The sequence below is a fragment of the Ictidomys tridecemlineatus genome, chromosome 12 (assembly GCF_052094955.1).
Source record: "Ictidomys tridecemlineatus isolate mIctTri1 chromosome 12, mIctTri1.hap1, whole genome shotgun sequence".
NCBI classification, from domain to species: domain Eukaryota; kingdom Metazoa; phylum Chordata; class Mammalia; order Rodentia; family Sciuridae; genus Ictidomys; species Ictidomys tridecemlineatus.
In genome coordinates this window covers 17,619,217-17,641,822 of record NC_135488.1, presented here as the reverse complement: position 1 = coordinate 17,641,822, position 22,606 = coordinate 17,619,217, and the positions used below count along the sequence as shown (strand labels likewise).

The window sequence follows — 22,606 nt, the reverse complement described above, 5'->3', positions numbered from 1 at the left end:
TTTCATGGTGCTAAGGACACAAAGGGAGGGTGGAGGAAGCCCATCGGGGTTACAGGCTCTCCCAGGTCCTGGCCAGGAAAGGCTAAGTTGGTCCAGTGGTCTATACAGCTCATGAGAATTCTTTTCAAGATCTGAGATTTTTTCCATTGATCGTACTTTGAAGTAATAGGATTAGAATGCATAATTCATAGATAGCAAACAAAAATGCACCATAAAGGACATGAATGTCTGTCTGCCAAGAGGGCCAGCAGGTCTGCCCCATAGGGCTTGCCACTTTGTCTATTCTGCTGGATAATTTAATAAAAATTAAGTCACATGGATGTATTTCATGAACTTTATTTTTAACAAACATTTATATCAACAATACATCTGGAAGAACATCAAGGTTCAAAGAAAGAGAATTGTATTTACAAAATGATTTCTGGGAAAGTGTCCACAGTTAATTTTATTTTCTCAAATGCTTATATTCCAAGAGCAGCACAATGAGCCTGTTTCGCAGGGTCTTGATTTTGTTGGAATAGTGCTGTTGAAACAGACTCTTCAGCTTTTGCCTTAGCAAATCCAAAGGTGGAAGGTGATGGCAGTCTGGGATATTCAACATGGTGTGAAAAAACTCATCCCACACGTCCAGATGAGGAAGCCTGCAGAGAGAAAGTACCGGCCACGGATGGAACGCAGCCTGCTCTGGCCCTGACTGCCGCAGGTGGGTAGTGAAACAGAACTCTCACCTAAGAGCACTTGGCCATCAGGAGTGGACACATCCAATCTATCCCACATTAGAGAAATTAAAGTTCCAATTAATTGTCTCAACACACCTGGCTCCCAAAACAGATTTAAGATAAGCAGTCTTAGCAATAACTCTTCAGTGAAAAAAAATCTATTTTATTTTTTAAAGGAAATCTATCTGTGCTGGGTGTTGTGAGTGCATGGAACCCCAGGGGCTGGGAAGCCTAAGGCAAGAGGATCATGAGTTAGAGGGTGGTCTGGGTAACATAGTGCTACCTCTTCTCATTAAAAAAAAAGATCCATTTGCTTTTGGCTCCTGTGTCTGCCATACTGTCAGCATCTTGTGATCTGGACACGTAGTTCTAAGGAGCTCAACTGCACATGTGCCAGGACCAGGTGGACAGGCTGTCCTACTCAGGAGAGAGCTGACTGAAGAGCTCCAGCTACTCTAGTGGTTAAAGTCAACTAGAGGAGCTACAGAGCACAGAAAGATGGCAGCAGGGCCATGCAGAGGGCTGGATTCAGGCTTTCCTTTACACAAGCGGCCAGGTGGAGACCTTCTGGATGACCATCTGGTCCTTCATTATGACCAAGAGGAAGCATAAAGCACTTGTCAGATATAATGGCTCATTATGCAGAATAAGACATAACAGTTACCAAGTTTTCTCCAGGGACTGAACCTAAGCTTCACTATGTATGGCACAGGCATTTTATAAAATTACTGCCAATTTTCTTTTTCTGTTTTGGAAGTGGGTAGGGAAGGCCAGGGGAATCGCAGTTGAAATTATTCCCAGAAGGTACATATGCACAGAAGATGAGTTCACTTTTCTGTATGTTTTAAATATACCTCAAAAAAGTTAAGAGAAGAAAGTGTAACTGGACAAGGAATAAGCATGTAACCAATACTTCCTACGCATTTCCTTGGCTTCTTACAGGAGAGATCTGAGGAAGGCAGGATGAGTATTATTTGCATCTCCACACACAAGAAAACAAGCAAGCACAGCCCTGAGGCTCTGGGACACCTGCCTGGGCGGGATGCCTGTCACCACCCAGGAACTCCCAGGGGTTCTGTTGGCTACTGGCTAAGTGGGAAGCCCTGTGACCACTCCCTGCCCTGGGCCAGCCTTGTGCTGTGCCCACACTGCCTAAAGGATCCCCTTCTGCCAGATGGAACCTGTTACTACCCTAGTTATTCTCTTCCCGCTGTAGCCCGATGCAGATACCTACCTTCTGAAAAGATCTTCAGGCTTCCAGACTCCTCCCTCGTTCTTCGCCCTCATGTAGGTCCCCAGCAGCATGCAGTACACTGTGGCTGCCACTCCAAAGTAATCACCTGGCAAGAAAGCGAGGTCCCATGACTCATGGCGATGCACACGTGATCCCATAACCATGTGCTAACATAGGCAGCAAGCTAAGTCACAGGAGTTTATCTTTGAAGAATTCTGGAAGTTGATTTCTGGTGGCTGGGGATTCAAGCAGCAGGAATGCTGCTTCTCAGTGAGGTGAGCAAGAGGGATTTCACTAAAATTCAATGCCAGACAGTCCTAGTGACTAAGAGACTCAGAAATTCAGGTACACCGAACAGAGACAGCACTGGAGCTGAGCTGGTTGCAGCAGTGGTGGTGGTTCACCAGATGGAGGAAGAATACAGAGAAATACAACAGGGAGGTGTGCTGTGAGAAAACCTGAAATCAGAAAAGCAGCCTGCACTGAGCTGATGTGGAGGTGATGGAAAGTGCTCTGTGTTTCTCAAACAGCCACGGGGAGCTGAGGCGGGGAGCCTTGAGCCTCCAGCTGCAGTTCCCGCTGCTGAAAAGGGAGAGCAGCGCCAACACTGCCACGCTCTCAGGTGAGCGCCCACCTAGGGTCTAGGCCTAGGGTCTTCCTAGCAGAACGTGAGGGAAATGGACACCAGGATTGTACCCAGGGGGATCCACATCAGAAAAGCAAAGGAGAGCTGAACTCATCTTCTCTGTGCGTCTGGTGCTCACATGACCAGCTGAGGAGGATCGGGACTCGGAACGGGTGTATGTGAAGACGCCTAGGGATTAAGCCTGGGCAGGCGCGAACCCAAAATAGACATGACAGAACCCAAATAGACATGACTGAAAAAGAACCTATCCATGCCATAATATAATTAAAATGACTAACACAGAGAACAAGGATAAAATTGTAAAAGTCTCAAGAAAAAAAATCAGGTCACATTTAGAGGTAAGCCAATCAGAATCACTTCTAATTTTTTAACAAACTCTAAAAGCCATAAAGTCTTGGAATGATGTGGCCTAAGTTCTGAAAGAAATTAAATGTCAACAAGATTGCTAGAACCAGCAATACTATCCCTCAAAATTGAAAGAGAAATAAAAACCTTCCAAGATAAGCAGAAACTACAAGAATTCAATACTACTAAACCGGTAATACAAATACTCCACAGAATAACCAAACCCCAGAGCTCACAATTAAACAAAACTCATTGGAAGGGTAGCTCTAAGCAAATGAGAAACAGGATCAAATTAAACATTATAAACAAATCAAAATGGCAGGAATTAATAAACATCTCTTTATAATAATATTGAATGTAAATGGTCTTAACTCTTCAATTAAAAGACATAGCTGGCAGAATGGATTAAAAAGCAAGACTCAATTATATGTTGTTTGGAAGAGACACACCTTATAGGCAAAGACAGGCTGAAAGTAAACAACGAAATTGATATACCATGTGCATGGAGCCTAAAAATAAATAGGAGTAGCTACTCTATATCTGACAAAGCAGACTTCAAACCAAAATTAATCAGAAGAGACAAAGAAGGTTCATATTGGTAAAGGGACAATTCAGCAAGAAGATATAACAGTAACAAATATTTATGCTCCAAATTGGGTGCAACTAATTACATAAAAGAGATACTACTCAAAGCCTTAGTAAGACCCCAGTACAGTAACACTGGGTGATCTCAACACAATTCTCTCACCATTAGATAGGTCATCAAGACATAGACTCAGTATAGACTCTTAGGACCTGAAAGATATTATAAATCAAATGGACTGAACAGAGATCTATAGAGTATTTCATCCAACATCAGATGAGTATTTTTGACCATGGTTCATGGAACCTCCTCCAAAGTAGATCATATTTTAGGTCACAAAGCACCTCTTAGAAAATACCCCCCCAAAAAAATTAAAAATTCTTAAATAAGAATAGTGATAAAACAACAACCTGTGGAATACTATGAAGGCAGTTCTAAGAGGAAAATTTAAAACCAGCCTAATGATATATCTTAAAGCCCTTGAAAAATAAGAATGAACCAATCCCAAAATGTGTAAGAGAAAACAATTAAAATCAGAGCCAAATCAATTAACTTGAGAATTAAAAAAAAATTTAGAAAGGATCCATGAAACAAAAATTTGGTCCTTTGAAAAGATAAACAAAATTGATAAGTCCTTAGCCAAATGAACCAAAAGAAAAAAGAGAGAGGACACAAATTCACAAAATTAAAGATAAAAAAAGAGAAATCACCACACATGTCAAGAAATCCAGTGGATCATTAGGGACTATTTTGAAAACTTCTACTCCAATAAATTGTAAAACCTAGAAGAAATGGATACATTTCTAGACAAATATGATCTGCTAAAACTGAATCAAGAGAATATAGAAAACCTAAACCTGCCAATAACTTGTGATGACAAAGAGCAGTAATAAAGTCTTTCAACAAACAAAAGTCCAGGACCAGACAGATTCTCAGCTCAATTCTACCAGACCTTTAAAGAACTAATGCCAATGCTCCTCAAATTATTCTATGAAACAGAAAGGGACAGAACGTTTCCAAATTCATTCTATAAAGCCAGTATCACACTCATACCAAAACCAGATAAAGACACATCAAGGAAAGAAAAGTGCTAATCCTTCCATGGGGAGTCCATGGCTACTCTCTGAATATACTGTAAGACCTTTGGATGGCTGAAAAGAACAGACTGAACTCCTCCCCTTCCCCTACACTCCAGGAGATGCCAGAACAGCATATGGTCTGATATACTAGACCTGACTCCGGACCTTTCCCCTCTATCACGGGCTTCTGGAAGCCACAGTCCTCACTTGGTAACCAGGCATCTGACTTTATTAATCCAGGTTCAAAACTTTACATTTATCCTATTAAGTATTCTTTATATTTGTCATCTGTATCCTAATTTGGTGAAATTTCTGAAGCCTTTCAGGATAATAATGATCCATTTCTAACACTGTTTGAATCAGGTCCTGCACCTGAGTTTCTGTGCCACTCTCACTGTCAGAACCACCTGCCCACTTGCAAGACATGCAGCTGATTCCCCTGGGGGCAGTGGGGTGGGTCTCTCTATTAACCATGGCCATAAAAAAAACCATTTGCTCTGTTTTTATCTCCCAATCCAAGCTGGCTCCATGTGGCGGACTTTCATTCTGAAGGGTTCACAGATCATTAAATACCTTTCCTAGGGTCAAACTCAGAACATATATGCTTTCCTTCTTGTGAATAATAAGAAAAGTGTACTCTTCAGGAACAGAATTTCATCCCTCCCTTCCCCTGAGCCTTAAGTCCCATCTCTCCTTTACTACCTTCTCTCTCTTTGAATGCTACAGAGTCAACCCAGGACCTCATGCTTACTGGGCAAGTGCCCTACTTCTAAGCCACGTTCCTGGCCCCCATCTCTTCTTCAACTGTGTCCAAGAGAGCAGTTCAAACTAACGAGATTCCAAATTCATTTTGAAAATCTGGTAGGTACAACAGAGGAAAATTTTCCAAACCTCTTACTTTAGGTCCGTACCTGGTAGTTCCATGGTTTGTTACTGAGCATCTCAGTACACTGGAAGCCAGATATTTGACATTTTGCTGTAAAGGCAGTTCCTTTTGGAAAAAGTTTCATATCTATACTCTGACCCAGGTCAATAAGTGCCAAACCAGTAGACAAATCGCCATCTTCATCGTTCTGTTCCAAAAACCTAGATTAAATACAATTCAGGACAGGAAATGAGCACAAATGACAAAGGGCTGCTAGATGTTCAGGAAATAACCCTGTTCAGATGTCCACACTTGCCTGTTTCCCAGTATGAAATTGTCTGGCTTAATGTCTCCGTGAATGATCTCACAGCTGTGGACGTGTTCAATCATGTAGAGCATCCTGATAGCGAAAAGATGACGAGAGCCTGGGGCATCACTTTTTCGGGGGTATTTTTGTAGAGGTTAATGGCATTCTAGAAACAATGCAAATGGTATCCTGAGTTGGATGAGGATTAATGAAATTTCAAGTCAAGGACTTTGCCCCTGTTTAGCACCCCAACTAAAGCTCTAACCAGAAAATATATGGGTAAGGCACAAACCAGAAATGCACTTAAATTCATATCCAGGGCTGGGGATGTGGCTCAAGTGGTAGTGCGCTCGCCTGGCATGCGTGCAGCCCGGGTTCGATCCTCAGCACCGCATACCAACAAAGATGTTGTGTCCGCCAACTAAAAATAAAAATAAATATTAAAAAATTCAAAAAAATATTCATATCCATATTATAAAAACAGAACACTTACTAATAGTGTCCCATAGCTGTAGAGATCTCCTACCAAGATTCTGGAATAAGTGGGCAGAATAGAATTTGATAAACATGTGGTGCACAGCTGGCTTTAGTCTCTTCATCAGCTGGGTACCAATGTAGAATTCCCAGAGGTTGGCAGATTCTGGACCTACAAGAAAAACCAGGTATGTGTTATTTATATCCAGAGTCACATTCTGGAAAATAGTATCCTAATAAGGGACATGAGAAAGCAATGACATTATGATTTGTTCTGCAGGAAGCAATTCCAGATCCTCATAGTATTGCTTTATTTCTTAATTGCTCAATAAAAACATCACTGTCTTAAAGAAAAAAAAAGAGGCTGAAAATCATTTCTCTACAGTTCAAAAATGTATTTGCACCATTTACCTTTATGACACATTTCTGTTTATTTTTAGTCTCATTCACATCTCCCTGGGTAGCTTCATAGACTTGGGCGAAGGCCCCTTCTCCAACAAGGTGATTGACATAGACCAGTGAAGAACCTGGGAAGAGATAAATGTGTCAAAATGACAAATGGGCTCAAAATATTAAGGACTTTATCCAAATGAAGAATTTGTAAAATTTTCTTTGTACTTGAATTGCTTTCATAAATAAAAATGGCCACAGTTGATTGGGAAATGTTTTACAGGCTCAGATGAAAGGAAGTAAATACCTGCAACAAGAGCCCCCTTACCAAGTTCAGGGTAGCCTGCGGGGGTCACTAAGGTGCATGGGTTTGGGCACTCAGTGCCTCCCCATCAAGGTTCTCGAATTTTAAAATGAGCAGTACCTGTGCTGCCCATCTTGCAGGCAGATGACAGAAGAAATCCTCCCAGAAGTGATACATAAAGCTTTTTGAAATAAACACGTTTCACAATAGGATAAAAATAAAAAAGACATCTTGACGAGGCTCCAATAGCTGGTGCTGCTCTCCAGGCTTTGCAACGCTGCTCAAGGGTGACAAGAAGAAGAGAGATGCCGGAAGGTCGGCCAAGAAAGGTAAGGGCCCAGTGAACAAATCTGGGGAAACACTGAAAAGAAGAAGTGGTCCGAAGGCAAAGATCAGGGCAAGCTCAACATCTAGTCTTGTCTGACAAAGCTACTTATGACAAACTCTGTAAGGACGTTCCCAACTCCGAGCTTCTAAGCACAGCTGGGGTCTTCCAGGGATAAGGACTTGCGGTTCCTTGGCCAGGGAAGCCCTTCAGGAGCTCCTCAGTAAAGGACTTTTCAAACTGGTGTCAAAGCACAGAGCTCAAGTAATTTACACCAGAAATACTGAGATGGAGATGCCCCTGTTGCTGTGCAGATGCACTAGCAGGTCCAAGCAAATGTGCATTTGGAAAAATAAAACTTTATTAAAACGAAACAAAAAAATTAAAATAAAAAGGGCAAAATAAAACGATAGCAACATTTGTAATAGACAATTTAAAATATTAATTCAACTTTTAATTTTACATAGTTTTTGATTGATAGAAAAGTGGCCAAGAAAGTGGAGTTTCTGCATTCCCTAGCCCACATGGCTCTTATGTCACAGACAAGGAACCAACCGAGGAGTGCTGCTGCTGACTGAAATCCACACTCCCAGACTCACTAGTTTTTCTGTATTTCAGGATACATTATATTTAGTCATTCTATCTCCATGGCTACTCCTAGCCTGTGACATGTCTCAGACTTTTCTTGTCTTTTTTTTTTTTAATTGACCTTGATAGTTCCAAAGAGTACTAGTCAGATGTCCTTCAAATTGGGTTTGTTTATATTTTCCTTGTGATTACACTGGGGTTATTGATTTTGGAGAAAAAGACCATGGTGATGTTGCATTTGATTCTTAAAAATTCTAAAAATAATCCTCCCATTCAAAATCAAATATATATTAAAAAAAAAGATTTGTGATTTCCAGTCTAGCACATAAGCAGCTTGAAAGCTGTCACTCCACTTTTATGGCAAGAAAGTAACTGAACAACTGAAATTCAACAGCTCTTCTTGAACTATTAAAAAACTGAGATCAGAGGGAAAACTGCTGCACCCAAAGTGGGGAGACGGAGAGGAAGACACAGAGATTCACAGCAGACACCACGCTGGAATTAGCAATGGGAAGGACAGTATTCCTCAGATTATCTAAGATGACGACTCTCGGTTGTTTGGTGCATGCCTGCAATCTCAGTGACTAAGGAGGCAACTTAGTGAGACCCTGTCTCAAAATAAAAAATTAAAAGGACTGGGATGTGCTCAGTGATAAAATGCCCCTGAGTTTAATCCCTAGTATAAAAAGAAAGTCTCTAGGGAACCTTAAAGGCAACAGGGAAGACAACACAGCTTAACTTCTAGCCAGATAAAGGTTACACCAAAGCCTAACTATCTCAGTTCCACTTACACAGTCCATCAGGTCTGGCCAGCAACAAAATTGACAAGGCATAGAAAAGACAAAACACAGCTTGAGGAGGCAGAGCAAGAAATGGGAAATTGGAAATGGGCAGAGATTTCAGCATTATCAGACCAGGATAGTTTTTAAAATTGTTATCAATGTGCTAAGGATTCTAACAGAAAAAGGAGACAATTTTCAAGAACAAATCGATCAAATAAGCAGAAAGAAACAAAAAGAAATGCTAGAAATAAAAAACCCACTCGACAGAAACCAAGAATGTCTTTTAGTAGACTGTACATGGCCAGGGAAAGAATCAGTGAGCTCCAGGACACCCTAAGAGGAAAATTGAAATGTAAAATGAAAAGAAAAAAGTGTGAGTTTTCAAAAATTCAAGACCAACACCAAACCACAGATCCTGGAATCTCAGAGAATACCAGGCAGGACAGATAGAAAAACCTACACCTAGGCACATCACAAAGAAAATGCAGAAAATCAAAGACAAAGAAAATTTTGAAAAATGCTACAAAATAGAAATAGCTATTAAAAGAGCTTACTTCTGGAAGAACAAGGATAAGTACATCAGATTTCTCCTTAGAAACCACACATGCAAGAGTGTGCAGGACAACATTTAAAGGGTTGAAAGAGAAAAACCACCAGCTAGAATGCTCTATTTCATGAAACTATCTTTCAAAAGTGAAGGATAAAGACTTTCTTACACAAAAATGGAGGGAATCTGTCACTGGTAAACGTGCACTGTTCTTCAGAGAGAAGGAAGATAATATAGGTCAGAAACTTAGACTCAAAGAGTGTTAAGTAAAATACTTGATGTTTCTTATTCTAAATTATCTAACAAAAACCCATTTGTTCAAAACAATAGTGTCCACCTAGTGGTGGCATACCAGTGGATAAGTGAAACCAACGGCAGCAATGACAGAAGAGGTGGGCAGGAGGGAGGGAGTGACACCCCTGCCGCATGGCGTGGGCCCTGCTGTGAGGGGGTGAGGTGCTATCGGAAAGTGGACTTGGACTGGCTCTGAGTGTATATATACTGCACACTCTGCAGAATCCACTTGCAAATGTGACAAAGATAATATTATTGATATGCTGAGAGAGGAGACGCAACAGAATATGAAATAATTCAAAGCCAAAGAAGGCAGAGAGTGGGGGAAAAAAACCCACAAAGAACAAGGGTAATGACTAGAAAACTAACAAATGAAACATGAGTCCAGCTATATCAATAATCACTCAGAACACCAATGATCTTTTCCCACCAATGAAAACACACACATTGAAAGTATAACGACAAATGCAGATTAACAGTTAATAAGATATAGGATGCTAACAGTTATCTCAAGAAAACAGAAATAGCTGTATTAATTCCATACAGCAGATTTCAGAGCAAGGAAAATTAACAGGCATAAAAGGGGGCATTACAGAATGAAAAAGGGGTTAATTCTCCAACAGGACATGCTGTGTATACATCTCATGAAAGAATGTGAAAATATATGAGGCATGCATTGATAGAAATGCAAGTAAAATGGGTGACTTCACTATTACACTTGGAGATTCCTATATCCTTCCATCAGAAATGGACCATTAAGGGGCTCAGGATGTGGCTCAACTGGTAGAGGGCTCGCCTGGCATGTGTGAGGCATTGGGTTCAATCCTCAGTACCACATAAAAATAAAAAAATAAATATATTGTGTAAAATATAAATATATTTTCCACCTAAAACTAAAAAATAAACATTAAAAAAAAAGAAATGGACCATTAAACAGAAAACCAGCAAATTGGATCTGAATGACATTTACAGAATATATGACATTCTCACACTGACTTGGAACATTCACCAAGACAGACCACATTCTGTGCTGTAATATACACCCTCACAAATTTAAAAGAATAGAAATCGTATAATGTCTGCTCTCAGACCACAGTGGAATTAAACTGGGGATCCATTAATGCAGACAGCTGGAAAGCCCCTACATCTTGGGAGATTAAACACACTTCTGAATAACACATGGATTGAAGAAGTCTCATGAAGGACTTAGAAAAGAAGAAAGAGTATATAACTAAAAATAACACATTTAAAAAAAGAATTGTTTACAAAAAAGTAAGAATAAAAATAACAAAAAGAAAAGATATAAAATTAATGATTTAAGGTTCCACCTTAGGAACTTAAGAAAAAAAGAACTAATTAAATGTAAACAAAAGAAAATATTATGAAAGAAATCAATAGAGAAAAATAAGAAAACCCCAAAAATTGTGTTTTTGAGAAGATTAATAAAGTTGATAAACATCAAGTCAGGTAAGCTAAGAAAAAAAAAAGACACAAATAATGAGAAATGAAAGGCTCATGGATGCTAAAGACATAATAAGAGAGTATTCAGAATATAATATTCACAAGTGAGAAAAACTTAGATGAAATGAACCAATTCCTTGAAAGACAAAATCTATCAAAGCTCATAAAGAGAACTAGATAATTGGAATAGTTTTGCATCTATTAAGGAAATTGCATTAATAACTAATAACCTTCTAAAGCCGAAAGCACCAGGTTCAGATGCACTCACTGACAGATTCTATCAAACCTGTAAGGAAGAAATTATAGAAATTCTCTATAATCTCTACCAGAAAATAGTGGTAGAGTATACTTCCAAATTCATTCTATGAGGTCAGCATTTCCAGGTTACCAAAACCAGAAACACTACAAATACTTCTCATGAATGTAAAAATCTTAACAAAACATTAGCAAGTAAAATCCAACAATGTATATAGTAAGTTATATACCATGACTGTCTTAGTCTGTTTTCTGCTGCTGTAACAGAATATTATGAACTGGATAAATTATAAAGAAAAGAGATTTATTTGGCTCATAGTTCCAAAAGCTGACAAGTCCAAGGTTGATGGGCTAGAACTGGTGAGGATCTTCATGGTCCATCCTAAGATGGTAGGAGCATCCCATGGTGAGGGTGAGGCGGGAGATGGCCTGCCAGAACCCCCATTACAACTAACCCACCCAGCAACCATGGCCTCAGTTCAATCGTAAGGGTATGCCTTCATGGCTTAATCAACTCTTAAAGATCCCACCTCTTAAACTGTGACAATGGCAATTAAATTTAAACATGACATCTGAAGGGGACATTAAAACCATAGCAATGATCCAAAAAACACAAGGATAGTTCAACATCTGAAAATCAGTTAACCTGACCCATCATACCAACAGGCTAAGAATAATCACATAATATAATCACATGATCATATTAACATATGCAGGAAAAACATTTGATAAAATCTAACATCCGTTCATAACAATTCTGAGCAAACTAGCAACAGAGAAACTTAAACTTGATAAAGAACATGTACAAAACCTATAGCCAGCATCAGACCTGATGGTGATACACTACATAGATGCAGCCCCAAGGTCAGGAATGAGGTGAGGATGTCTCTTATCATTTCTATTCAGCATTGTACTAGAATTCCCACCTAGTGCAATAAGACATTTATTTATTTAATTTTTTTTAAAAGAAAGAGTGTGAGAGTGAGAGACAGAGAGAGAATTTTTAATATTTATTTATTTATTTTAGTTTTTCGGTGGACACAACATCTTTGTTTGTATGTGGTGCTGAGGATTGAACCCGGGTTGCACGCATGCCAGGTGAGCACGCTACCCCTTAAGCCGCATCCCCAGCCCAGCAATAAGACATTTTAAAAAAATAAGTATACAGATTAGAAAAGGAAGAAATAAAACTATCTTTCTTTATAGATGACAGGACTATCTAAAGAATCAACAGTAACAAAATCTCCTGGAACTATTAGTGGATACAGAAAGCTTATAGGACACAAAGCAGATATATAAAATACAATTACTTCCCTATGTTCCTGAAATACACAATTAGAATGAGAAATTAAAGAACAAAGAATACTTAGGTAATAATATATATTATGTACCAGATCTATATGAGAAAACCTAAACTCTGATGAAAGATCAAAGGAGATTTAATTGGAGAGATTTCCATGTACAGGGATAAGATTCAATTTTGTCAAGATGTCATCTCTTCCCAACTTGACTAAATGCAATCTCAATAAAAATCTAGAAGTTATTTTGTGAACACCAACAAACTGATTCTAAAGTTTATATGGAAAGGCAAAATACCCAGAAAGTCAACACAATATTGAGATGGAAGAAGGAAGTAAAGGGCTGACTTCATTCCACTCTGAGACTGACCATAACCCTGTGGTGCTGGCAAGAGACAAGCAAACCCATGGAAAAGAGCTGAGTCCAGAACAGAACCACACAGACTTAGAACTGCTCTTGGGCAAAGGATCAAACATGAGAAACAGTGTCTTCAGTAAGTGGTGCCAAGCATTCAGACATGCACAAGTGACAATGAACCTAGACACACACCTTATACCTTGCACAAAGGTTAACTCAAAATGGAGCACAGACCGAAACAGAAAAAATAAAACTATAAAACTTCTAGAAAAGAATACAGAAGACAAATAGTTTCCACTGGTGCAATGAGTTTTTCGATGTAACACCAAAAGCATGACCTGTAGGGGAAAAAAAAACCTGATAAACTGGACTTCATTAATATTAAAACTTCTGTGCTTTAAAAGACACAATTAAAAAAAAATAGAAAGACAAACCAGACTGGGAGAAAATGTTTGCAAAACAAGTATCTAATAAAGAACTGCTATCTAAACTATTTGAGAAATTCTTGATATTTAACAATATGACAATTAAAAAATGGGCAAAAGATCTGAACACATAGCTCATTAAAAGTATGCAGACAGCAAGTAAACACATGAAAAAATGTTCACTCTCACTGGTGAACATCACTGTTGTCACCCTGAAATAGTGAGACACTATTGCACACCTACCAGAAGGGTAAAAACAACAGCAAAAGCTGCGAGGGTGTAGCAGGGAGTTCTTGCTCACTACTGATAAAGACACAGATGGTATGGCCACACTAGCAGAGCTTGGCACTTTCTCATATAAGCAAACACTCAGCCCTCTGTATATGAGGATCCAAATCTATAAACTTTTTTTTTAAAAGAGAGAGAGAGAGAGAATTTTTTTTAATATTTATTTTTTTAGTTTTCGGCGGACACAACATCTTTGTTTATATGTGGTGCTGAGGATTGAACCTGGGCCGCAGGCGTGCCAGGTGAGCGCGCTACCGCTTGAGCCACATCCCCAGTCCCCAAATCTATAAACTTAACCAACTATAGATTGAATATGTACAAATATTTTTAAATCATTATTCCTTAAATAATAGAGCATATCAACTACTTACTCTGTACAAAGTATTGTAAGTAACCTCAAAATTATTTAAAGTATATGTTAAGTTATATGCACGGCTACCCATTTTATATGAGAAACTTGAGCATCATGGACTTTGGCACCCACTTGGTTCCTAGAGCTAGCCTGTGCAGACCTGAGGGATGAGTGTATATTCATGCATCGAAATCCAACAATCACACTCCTTGGTATTTACTTGAATGAGTTAAAAATACGTCCATAGAAAAACCTACATACAATGTTTAAAGCAACTTTATTCATAATTGCCAAAAGTTGGAAGCAACGAGGTGGCCTTTAGTAGGTAAATGGGTAAATGAGCTGTGGGGTACAGGGCCATCCAGACAGTGGGGACTATTCAGTGATTCAAAGAAAGCTAGCAAGCCATGAAAAGGCAAAGAGGAGCCTTAAATTCTGTTGCTAAGTGTCAGGAAATGGCCTGATGGGCTACAAACTGTAATTTCAAACACATGACATTCTAGAAAAGGCCAACTGTGGAATAAAGGGCCCAGTCAGTGTCTGCCAGGGCTTCTGGGGTGCAGAGGAAGGGGAGAAGGGGAAAGCACAGGAGACTCAAGGCAGGCCAATTATTCTGAAGTGCCCTGCAGCGAGGAGATCTGCCAAGCGTTCCAAACCCCAGAACGCACAGTACAGGGAACCTCGAAGGAAATGGTGGACTTTGACCACATACCGGTACTGGCTCATCACTGTTACAATCAGCAGGCACACTTATTCAAGACGCTAACAGAGGATCTGGGTGAGGGGCAGGGAGGTGGGCATGGGGAACTCTGATGGCCCCTCAATTGTTCTGAAGGCCTATGGCGGCTCTCTGTGTGAAAAGCCTTGCTCTTGCGTTATTCACACCCACCCACTTTCCCACTCCCACTAAGCCAACCATTTTAGTTTTGAGTATTCTTCAAGAGTTTTCAGAAATATTATCAAATGAGTATATAATACTATCCCTCTTCTTAAGAAACATATAACACACACTGTCCATACAGAATTAGTTTCCATTCTGCCAGGTGTGGTGGTGCATGTTGTAATCCCAGCTACTTAGGAGGCTGAGGCAGGGGGATCACAAGTTTGACACTGGATTGAGCAATGTAGGGATACGTTGTCTCAAGATAAAATAAAAAAGGCCAAAGATGTAGTTCAGTAGTAGTCCTTGCACAGCACATGTGAGGTCCTGGGTTCAGGCACCAGTACTAAAAAAAAAAAAAAATAACCAAGTTTCCATTTGGATGATAAAAACTTAATAATAAGATGGTGGTGACAGTTGCACATGTGCTTGTTATCAATGTCCTTAGTGCCTCAGTATATTGAAAAGTGGTCAGAATGGGAAAAAAAAATCCTCATTTTCTTATCAATGCCTGTTTTTGACTATAAAATCTGCAAGAAATTCTTAAATAGTCTAACTGCATTTTTTAAATTTTGCAGTTCTGGAGATCAAACCCGCAGCCTCACACATGCCAGGTTAGTGCTCTGCTGCTGAGCTTCCCCAGCCTACGCACGTGCATTTTTACTTTGATAGAGATCTCTGAGTTAAATGTGTTCCAGTCCAACAGCACTCATGGTTCTATAGCCATGGATTAACAAGATTTCTCAATACTGTAGCTGTAACTCTTTACTGGGGCTGGGGGACAGGAGGAGAATCTCACATACACATGAATCACCATCAACGTTCCATGGATGAACAAGAATTCAAAGCTATATCACCCATAAAGTTCTTACCCAATTGAAATTCAGTCTTGGGCTTGATGGACGGAAGTTTACACTACCACTCAAAAGTATTTGGATAGGAACTCACTGGTTTAGGAAGCCCAGACAGAAGTTTGAGAATCAACTTATCATCCCACGGATTCTCAATAGTGAAGTCTTAAAGGAACAGGAATAAGAAAAGAAACATGAGTTCAGTATTCAAAGATTTTACTTAATAAATTTTAGATAAAGCAAGTGGAGACATTCATTCATTAATTAAGCTTTCAAAAGTCTCATCCTTTAGAGAGCATTGATTCAAGTAATAGAGAATTGTTTCCAAAAGTCAGAACTGGGAGTTGTGCAGTTGACCATCTGCCATTTTGGATTTGAACGTTTAAATCAACATTCAGGGTGACAAAGGGATATCATCTGCATCTCACTCCGCTCACCTAAAATGCTAGGTCCTGCCTTTAGCAGTTATGGCTGCACATTTAAGGCACAGATGGGGTTGGTTAGTGACCTCAAATGTGCTCAGACAGATACACGGTCTTTAAATGCTTTCCCACTCACACCCACAAAACACAATTTGCACATGAGTTGTACTTTGGTCCAAGATAGAAAACAATTTCTAAAGGGAAGATGAAGGTTTCTCTCCAACTTAGAATAATAACGTATTCTTATTAGTGGCAATTATGAAAGGACTGCTAGGGTAGAACCTAGCCTTGTCCCCTAGCCACTCCATCTCTGGTCCATATTCTCTACCAGTAGGTGAGACTCTCTGGGTGACAAGGGGTGGTAGGAGGGATCTCTTTAATCTTGACCCTCTGCTGACTTTTCTGTAAAGTGAGGAAAACAGCATTAGATTAAATGCCTGACACACAGTAGGCCCTTGAATTCCAATTCCCTCTTCCAACAGTACTTAACTTGAAATCTAAAATTAAAATGGATCGATTTGACCTTCAAGTACATTCCTGCTGGACTGCACTTCAGTACAGTGAGAAGTGTCTGACTGTAGGTTCTACTCAGTGGCACACCGGTCCCCCTCTGAGTTCTTCCACAGAACAGCTCTTCCTATGCTGTGGTCCTAATGGCATGACTAAGCCTGAGCCTCTGTGCACACCTGGAGCACTGACATCCCCATGGAGACCCGTCTGCATCCGGTCTTCTTGGGGCCTGGCACTGGCATCGAACGGGTCCTCCACAATGGCTCGGTCAGTGTCTGTGAGTTTACAAGCTTCAAGGCCCCGTACAGCTTCCTGGGTGAGTGCAGCACCCGGGGCAGGCTGGCTGAAATGGTGCAAGGATGCCAAAGAGAGGTCTCTGGGGCTTGTGCCTTCTGGGCTCTTCTCTTGAATTGAACTGGATGTGAAGAAAATTATAAATAAAATAAAAACACCCTATTATTAGAAGCCTAATGGACTTGATCTCACAAAAGTTCTGCAACAGAGTTTCCTTTTCATTCTAGGAATGTCACTTCAAAATTGCTGCAGCCTGAGTTGATTAGATCATTTTATTACACAACTATAGGCAAATACAAAGCTAGTCCAATATTAATAGAAATAAAAATCAAAGACATGATGATATACTAGATAAATGGGGGTGGTGATACACTTGGTATTATTTAGCAGGGAATGTCGGGAGAAAGGGTATCTCAGCAGCACTGCTATGATCAAGACTGGATATCTAACTTCTTTTTAAAAATGACTTCTTTTATAACATTCAGACAACAAAAAAATGTCAACCACAATCTAACAAAATCCTACACATTTCCATACATATGGGTGTGTGTATATACATGCATACACAGCTGATTCCCATTCATAGGTTTCAGATTTGTGAATGCACCTATGTGTTAAAATTTACTTAAATATCCAGATCAACATTCCTATAATTTTCAGTCATTTGCAGACTTTAGAGAAATGAAAAATCTGGGTGCGTGTTCCCAGGCCAGGTGGAGCAAGGTGAAGCCTACAGCTTATGCTCCTCACTGCCCTGCTTGGAGTCTAATGCCATGGTTTTTGCATTTCTGTGCTTTTTGTTGGGCCTAAAGGACAAATGCAGTTGTGGCTGCAGTGGCATCTCCTCCTCATGCTGCTTCCCTCACACTACAAGAGATTTCCTTTGACCCAGACAAAGTATAAAACCCAAAAGCACACTGCCAGCCATTCACCTTCTCCATCCACACACACCCTAGCCTACCTGTCTACAGCTACCACCCAGTTAATCCCTATAAGAGGATTAATGCACTGATAAGGTTAAGATTCTCATAACCCAATCATTCCACCTCGAAACTTTCTTGCATCATTTCACATATGCTTTAGGGAGACACCTGATATCTAAACCATAGCAATTGGGAAGAACAAGGGATTTGTAGTTCTGGTGGCCCCCTTCTCCCACATAATTGTTTTAAAGCAGCTATAGCTTATCTGGAAAGGCTGTATCAGGGAATGTTCCTTCTGATATCTCCCCACCCACTTTTCTTTACATCACTTTTCTACTCTGGGAGTTTTCTTCCTCAAAACCTGCTGCTTGGGGAAAATCTCTACCGCTATGCATGGAAATCCAGGTTGACAGATCTGAGGCAGGCTATTTTAGCTGGAAAAGAGAAGCCCTTAATCACCATCTCTGTCAATTGACACACACCTCCACTCCCAGTCCTTCTTGTGATCATGGAAGGAATTGGGATGATCGTCCAGCTAGGAATAAAATTAGCTTTGGGGGCCCTGATCCAAAACAGATGGTCCTGTGACCCACATTGCTTTTCTACTATATGAATTCATTCATAAATACATCTAATATCAATAAGTAAAGTGTAGCAGTATAGAAAACAGACTCTAGAATTAGATTTATAGGATAGAATCTTACCTCCATTGCTTGCTACCCATGTGATCTTAAGTCACTTAACATCTCTGTTTCAGTTTTCACATCTATAAAATGATGGTAGTAATAGCATCTATCTCATAAGGTTGTTGTGAGGATAAAATGCGGTGGTGCTTAGTGAATTCCAGCTCACAGAACTCAACAAGCACTAGCCTACATATAGTCATTAACTACCCAGTATATCCCAATTTTGCTCTCATCATTTTGATTTGAGCAAACATGACTCTTGACAGTTTAACAAAAATATATTGGGATTTGGTTTTCAAATGTGAGATTATACAGATATTAACTATAATCCTCTCCCCCAAATAGACATGCATGACTTTTTAAATAGAAGCCAAGAAGCAAGAAATATCAAGGCTTGTCCATAAACCCTTCAAGGGGCTGGTCTGTTTCTATCTTTCCTGAATGTGTTTAAAGTCCCATAAGGAAATAGCATCATGAAGAAAAGGCTGGTAACCCAGTCTTCCCTTCAGGATGCCAGATGTCTGAAAGGAAGAAGTTTTGTGGGTCACCAGATCTACAGGGCTATGAATCCGCAGATGAAGGCATCTTGTGGGGAGGGGAAGTTACCAGGAATTGAACTCAGGGGTGCTTAACCACTGAGTTATATCTCCAACTTTTTTTTTTTTTTTTTTTTTAGACACAAAGTCTCACTGAGTTGCTTAGGACATTGCTAAGTGCTGAGGCTGGCTTTGAACTCATGATACTTCTGCTCAGCCTCCTGAGCTGCTAGGATTACAGGCATGCACCACCACACCTGGCTAGATGAAAGCATTTTTAAGGTGAGAAAGAGGAATTCTAGTGTTCATGTCTACCTCAAGGTATAAATGTGAAGATGCTCACCAGAGGTATTTCCACCTATAGAAACTTCCAGGAAAATACAGGCTCAGACACAGTGGTAATTCTTAGTCCAGGCTCTCCAAAGGCATTAATGCCTCCCTCTGATGCATTCCCTTACTAATGGAACAGGTGTTCACAAGACACACATCATAAATCAGGCATTGGGCCACAGAGAGGAATACAACACTGTGCCTGACTTAAGAGGCTCACAACCTAGGGAAGAAAACACAGATTCATCCACCACAGAGAACATGGCAGCCCTGAGATGAAAGCCACCTCATCCTGCATGGGGAGGTGTTCAAGGAAGGTTTCAAGGAGAAAGCATTGCAGGAGCTGAATCCAAAAGAATGAGACATTTTCCAGATGAAAAAGTCGAGAAGGTTTGAGGAACATTCCAGACAGAAGAAGCAACACATGAAGAGAGTCTACTGTTCCATAGAAAGAGTATTCACCAGTTGTGTGGAACACTGTACACAGTTAGCCTGGTAGAACACTGGGTTAAAAACATGGTATTTCCTGACAGAAAAGCAGGGCCCAGTTTCTCAGGCTTTTGTCTTTTTCCAATTTAAACCAACAGCTTGTCTCTAGAGAGGTTTGGGCAACAGACCTCTGGGTGAGGGGTAAAGGACCAGTTTGTGAGAACCCAGCTTGCTGGTCAAGTCAAGATTCACTGGGTAATCACTATGGGATTCCTCTCAGCATATCTGGATGCCTATAGCTAGACCCAAGGCTTTGGACCAGAGGAAGAGAAATGGGGTTGGTGGGTTGGTGGTGTGTACATTTTTTTTTTTTGCAGTATTGGGGAAATGGACATTTTCTGAGGATTGTTCAGAATGGGGAGACTGGTTGTGGAGATGGGGGGAAAGGAGTTGGCATGAATGGAGTAGAGATCTGTGATTTTTAAAAATTTTTATTTGTTTTAATTAGTGTCGGGGACCAGCTCCAACAGGGGGTCTCAGGAGACGAACGGATGGAGAGGAGTTGGCAAAAGGGAGGTGGAGAAACAACACAGACACCAAAATGAAGGTTCTGATCCCAATCTTTACTTGTGAAGTTGATCATATATACTTTTCATTTTGGCAGGCTCACAGTACTTTGTGGTTACAAAATAGGAATCATTATTCAAAGAAACAAAATATTACGCAGCTACAATTAGAATAGAAGAATGTATCTTGGCTTATGCATAAGCAAGCGTTTTTCCTTTCAGTTCGCATTTTGCTTTGAATTGTTTCTGCTTAGTTAACTTTTTTTAAGAGAGAGAGAGAGAGAGAGAGAGAGAGAGAGAGAGAGAGAATTTTTAATATTCATTTTTTAGTTATTGGCGGACACAACATCTCTGTTTGTATGTGGTGCTGAGGATCGAACCCTGGCCGCACGCGTGCCAGGCGAGTGCGCTACCGCTTGAGCCACATCCCCAGCCCCTGCTTAGTTAACTTTTAATAATAGTTAGAAATGTCCCAAACTATTGGCCTATACCTTGACTATTCTTTCTTGACTTAGTGACTGGAACTGGTGCCATGGTTACGGCAAGTGGTTAATTTGCTATTAATTTTAATCAAACAAGAGTAAGAGCACAAATCATTGTGCACAGGAACAAGAACAAGTTGCCCAGTACTAAGCACTAATCTGTCTTCTTAACATTAATTCTTCTTCTCTAGATTTTAATTTAATTTCTCAAAAACTTCCTTGACAGGAATACAGGGAGTTTTTCATTAGACTTTAACAATTTACACTCCACAGCTGAATAATTGCATTTAGAGCAAACAGATCTATTCTTAGAAGTAGTTGCATTAATTGGGAAAGTCATGTTTTTTCCTTCATACTTAATGGTCATATGAGAAGCTGCAACTATACTTATTAAAGGAATACAAAAACAAACCAGCCCATTCCCAGAAACATACTGCGCTCCTCCAGAGGATGGATGCCTTGCGCCATCCACCTCAGTAGGACCTTGCCATTGCCTGAGGCAGGGGAAGGGCACAGCAAATTAGTTATACATGACAGTAGCATGCGTGGGGCATTGGGTTGGATTCTCAGCACCACATAAAAACAAAATGAAGATATTGTGTCCACTAAAACTAAAAAAAAAATATATTTTTCTAAAAAAATATTTATATACTTATATACTTTGATATATCATACATAGATGGGATATAATTTCTCATTTTTCTGAGTATACATATTATAGAATCACATTGGTCATATAGTCACATACATACATACAGTAATAATGTCTGTTTCATTCTACTATCTTTCTTATCCCCACATCCTTTTCCTTCCCCTCCTTTCACTTCCCTCTACCTAATCTAATGTAATGCTATTCTTTTTTTTTTTTTGCATTAGAATTCTTAATACACCTATATACCACAATTTTTGTATCTCTGTTTGTATATAAAGTATGTTGACACCCAATTCAAGTTTTCATACATGTACTTTGTATAATGATGTCAGTCTGGAAGCTTTGGGACCATAAACCCAGATGAATCTCCCCATCTTTTTTAAAAAAAATATTTATTTTTTAGTTTTAGGTGGACACAATATCTTCACTTTGTTTTTATGTGGTGCTGAGATCGAACCCAGTGCCCCACACATACTAGATGAGCATGCTACCACTTAAGCCACATCCCCAGCCCGAATCTCCCCATCTTGATCAACCAAACAGAATGGAGATCTGGCTGCAGTGTACTGCAGCTGGCTCATAGTGGCTTATGATAGCCAGTTTTTAAGATTTCAGAAATTTTGCAAGCCTGCTATTAAAAACAGCCATTATTTAAAAAAAAACAAGTGAGAAAAACTGATAGCTAAATGAATTACATTCAAAATAGTAAAAAATACTGTAAACTTATCACTTTCTAATGATTGTACTACTTTTTAAAATATATTTTGTTTTAGTTGTAGTTGGACACACTACCTTTATTTTATTTTTATGTGGTACTGAGGATCGAACCCAGTGCCTGGCATGTGCTAGGCAAGTGCTCTACTGCTGAGCTACAACCCCAACCCCTGATTGTACTACTTTTAATGTTATCTATTCTCTTGAAGTTATTTAGGTCCATTGAATCTCTGTGATGGGAACACTATGAATGGTGTGTTATGGAGCATCTCTTCCCAAGTCCATGTTCAGTGAGGTTAGGTTAGTAGCTGAATTCAGCTACAGTGATTCTAGGCCACATTAGAAATTAGGGCACCCCCAACAGAGAGCCGGTTACCAGCACACCACTGGCTCTGGGCCTTTTTCCTTTCTC

General features: G+C 39.8%; 1 pseudogene across 1 annotated transcript; it reads right to left on the bottom strand.

The window, feature by feature from the left end:
• Positions 1-342: 342 nt before the first annotated feature.
• Positions 343-18,509, bottom strand: LOC144369518 (mitotic checkpoint serine/threonine-protein kinase BUB1-like; annotated as a pseudogene). The gene is made up of 9 exons (XR_013429319.1): positions 18,504-18,509; positions 16,759-17,035; positions 15,672-15,815; positions 6,657-6,779; positions 6,272-6,418; positions 5,788-5,944; positions 5,505-5,692; positions 1,954-2,059; positions 343-641 (listed from the first exon to the last, which is right to left on the bottom strand). The product of XR_013429319.1 is annotated as a mitotic checkpoint serine/threonine-protein kinase BUB1-like (transcript).
• Positions 18,510-22,606: the final 4,097 nt, after the last annotated feature.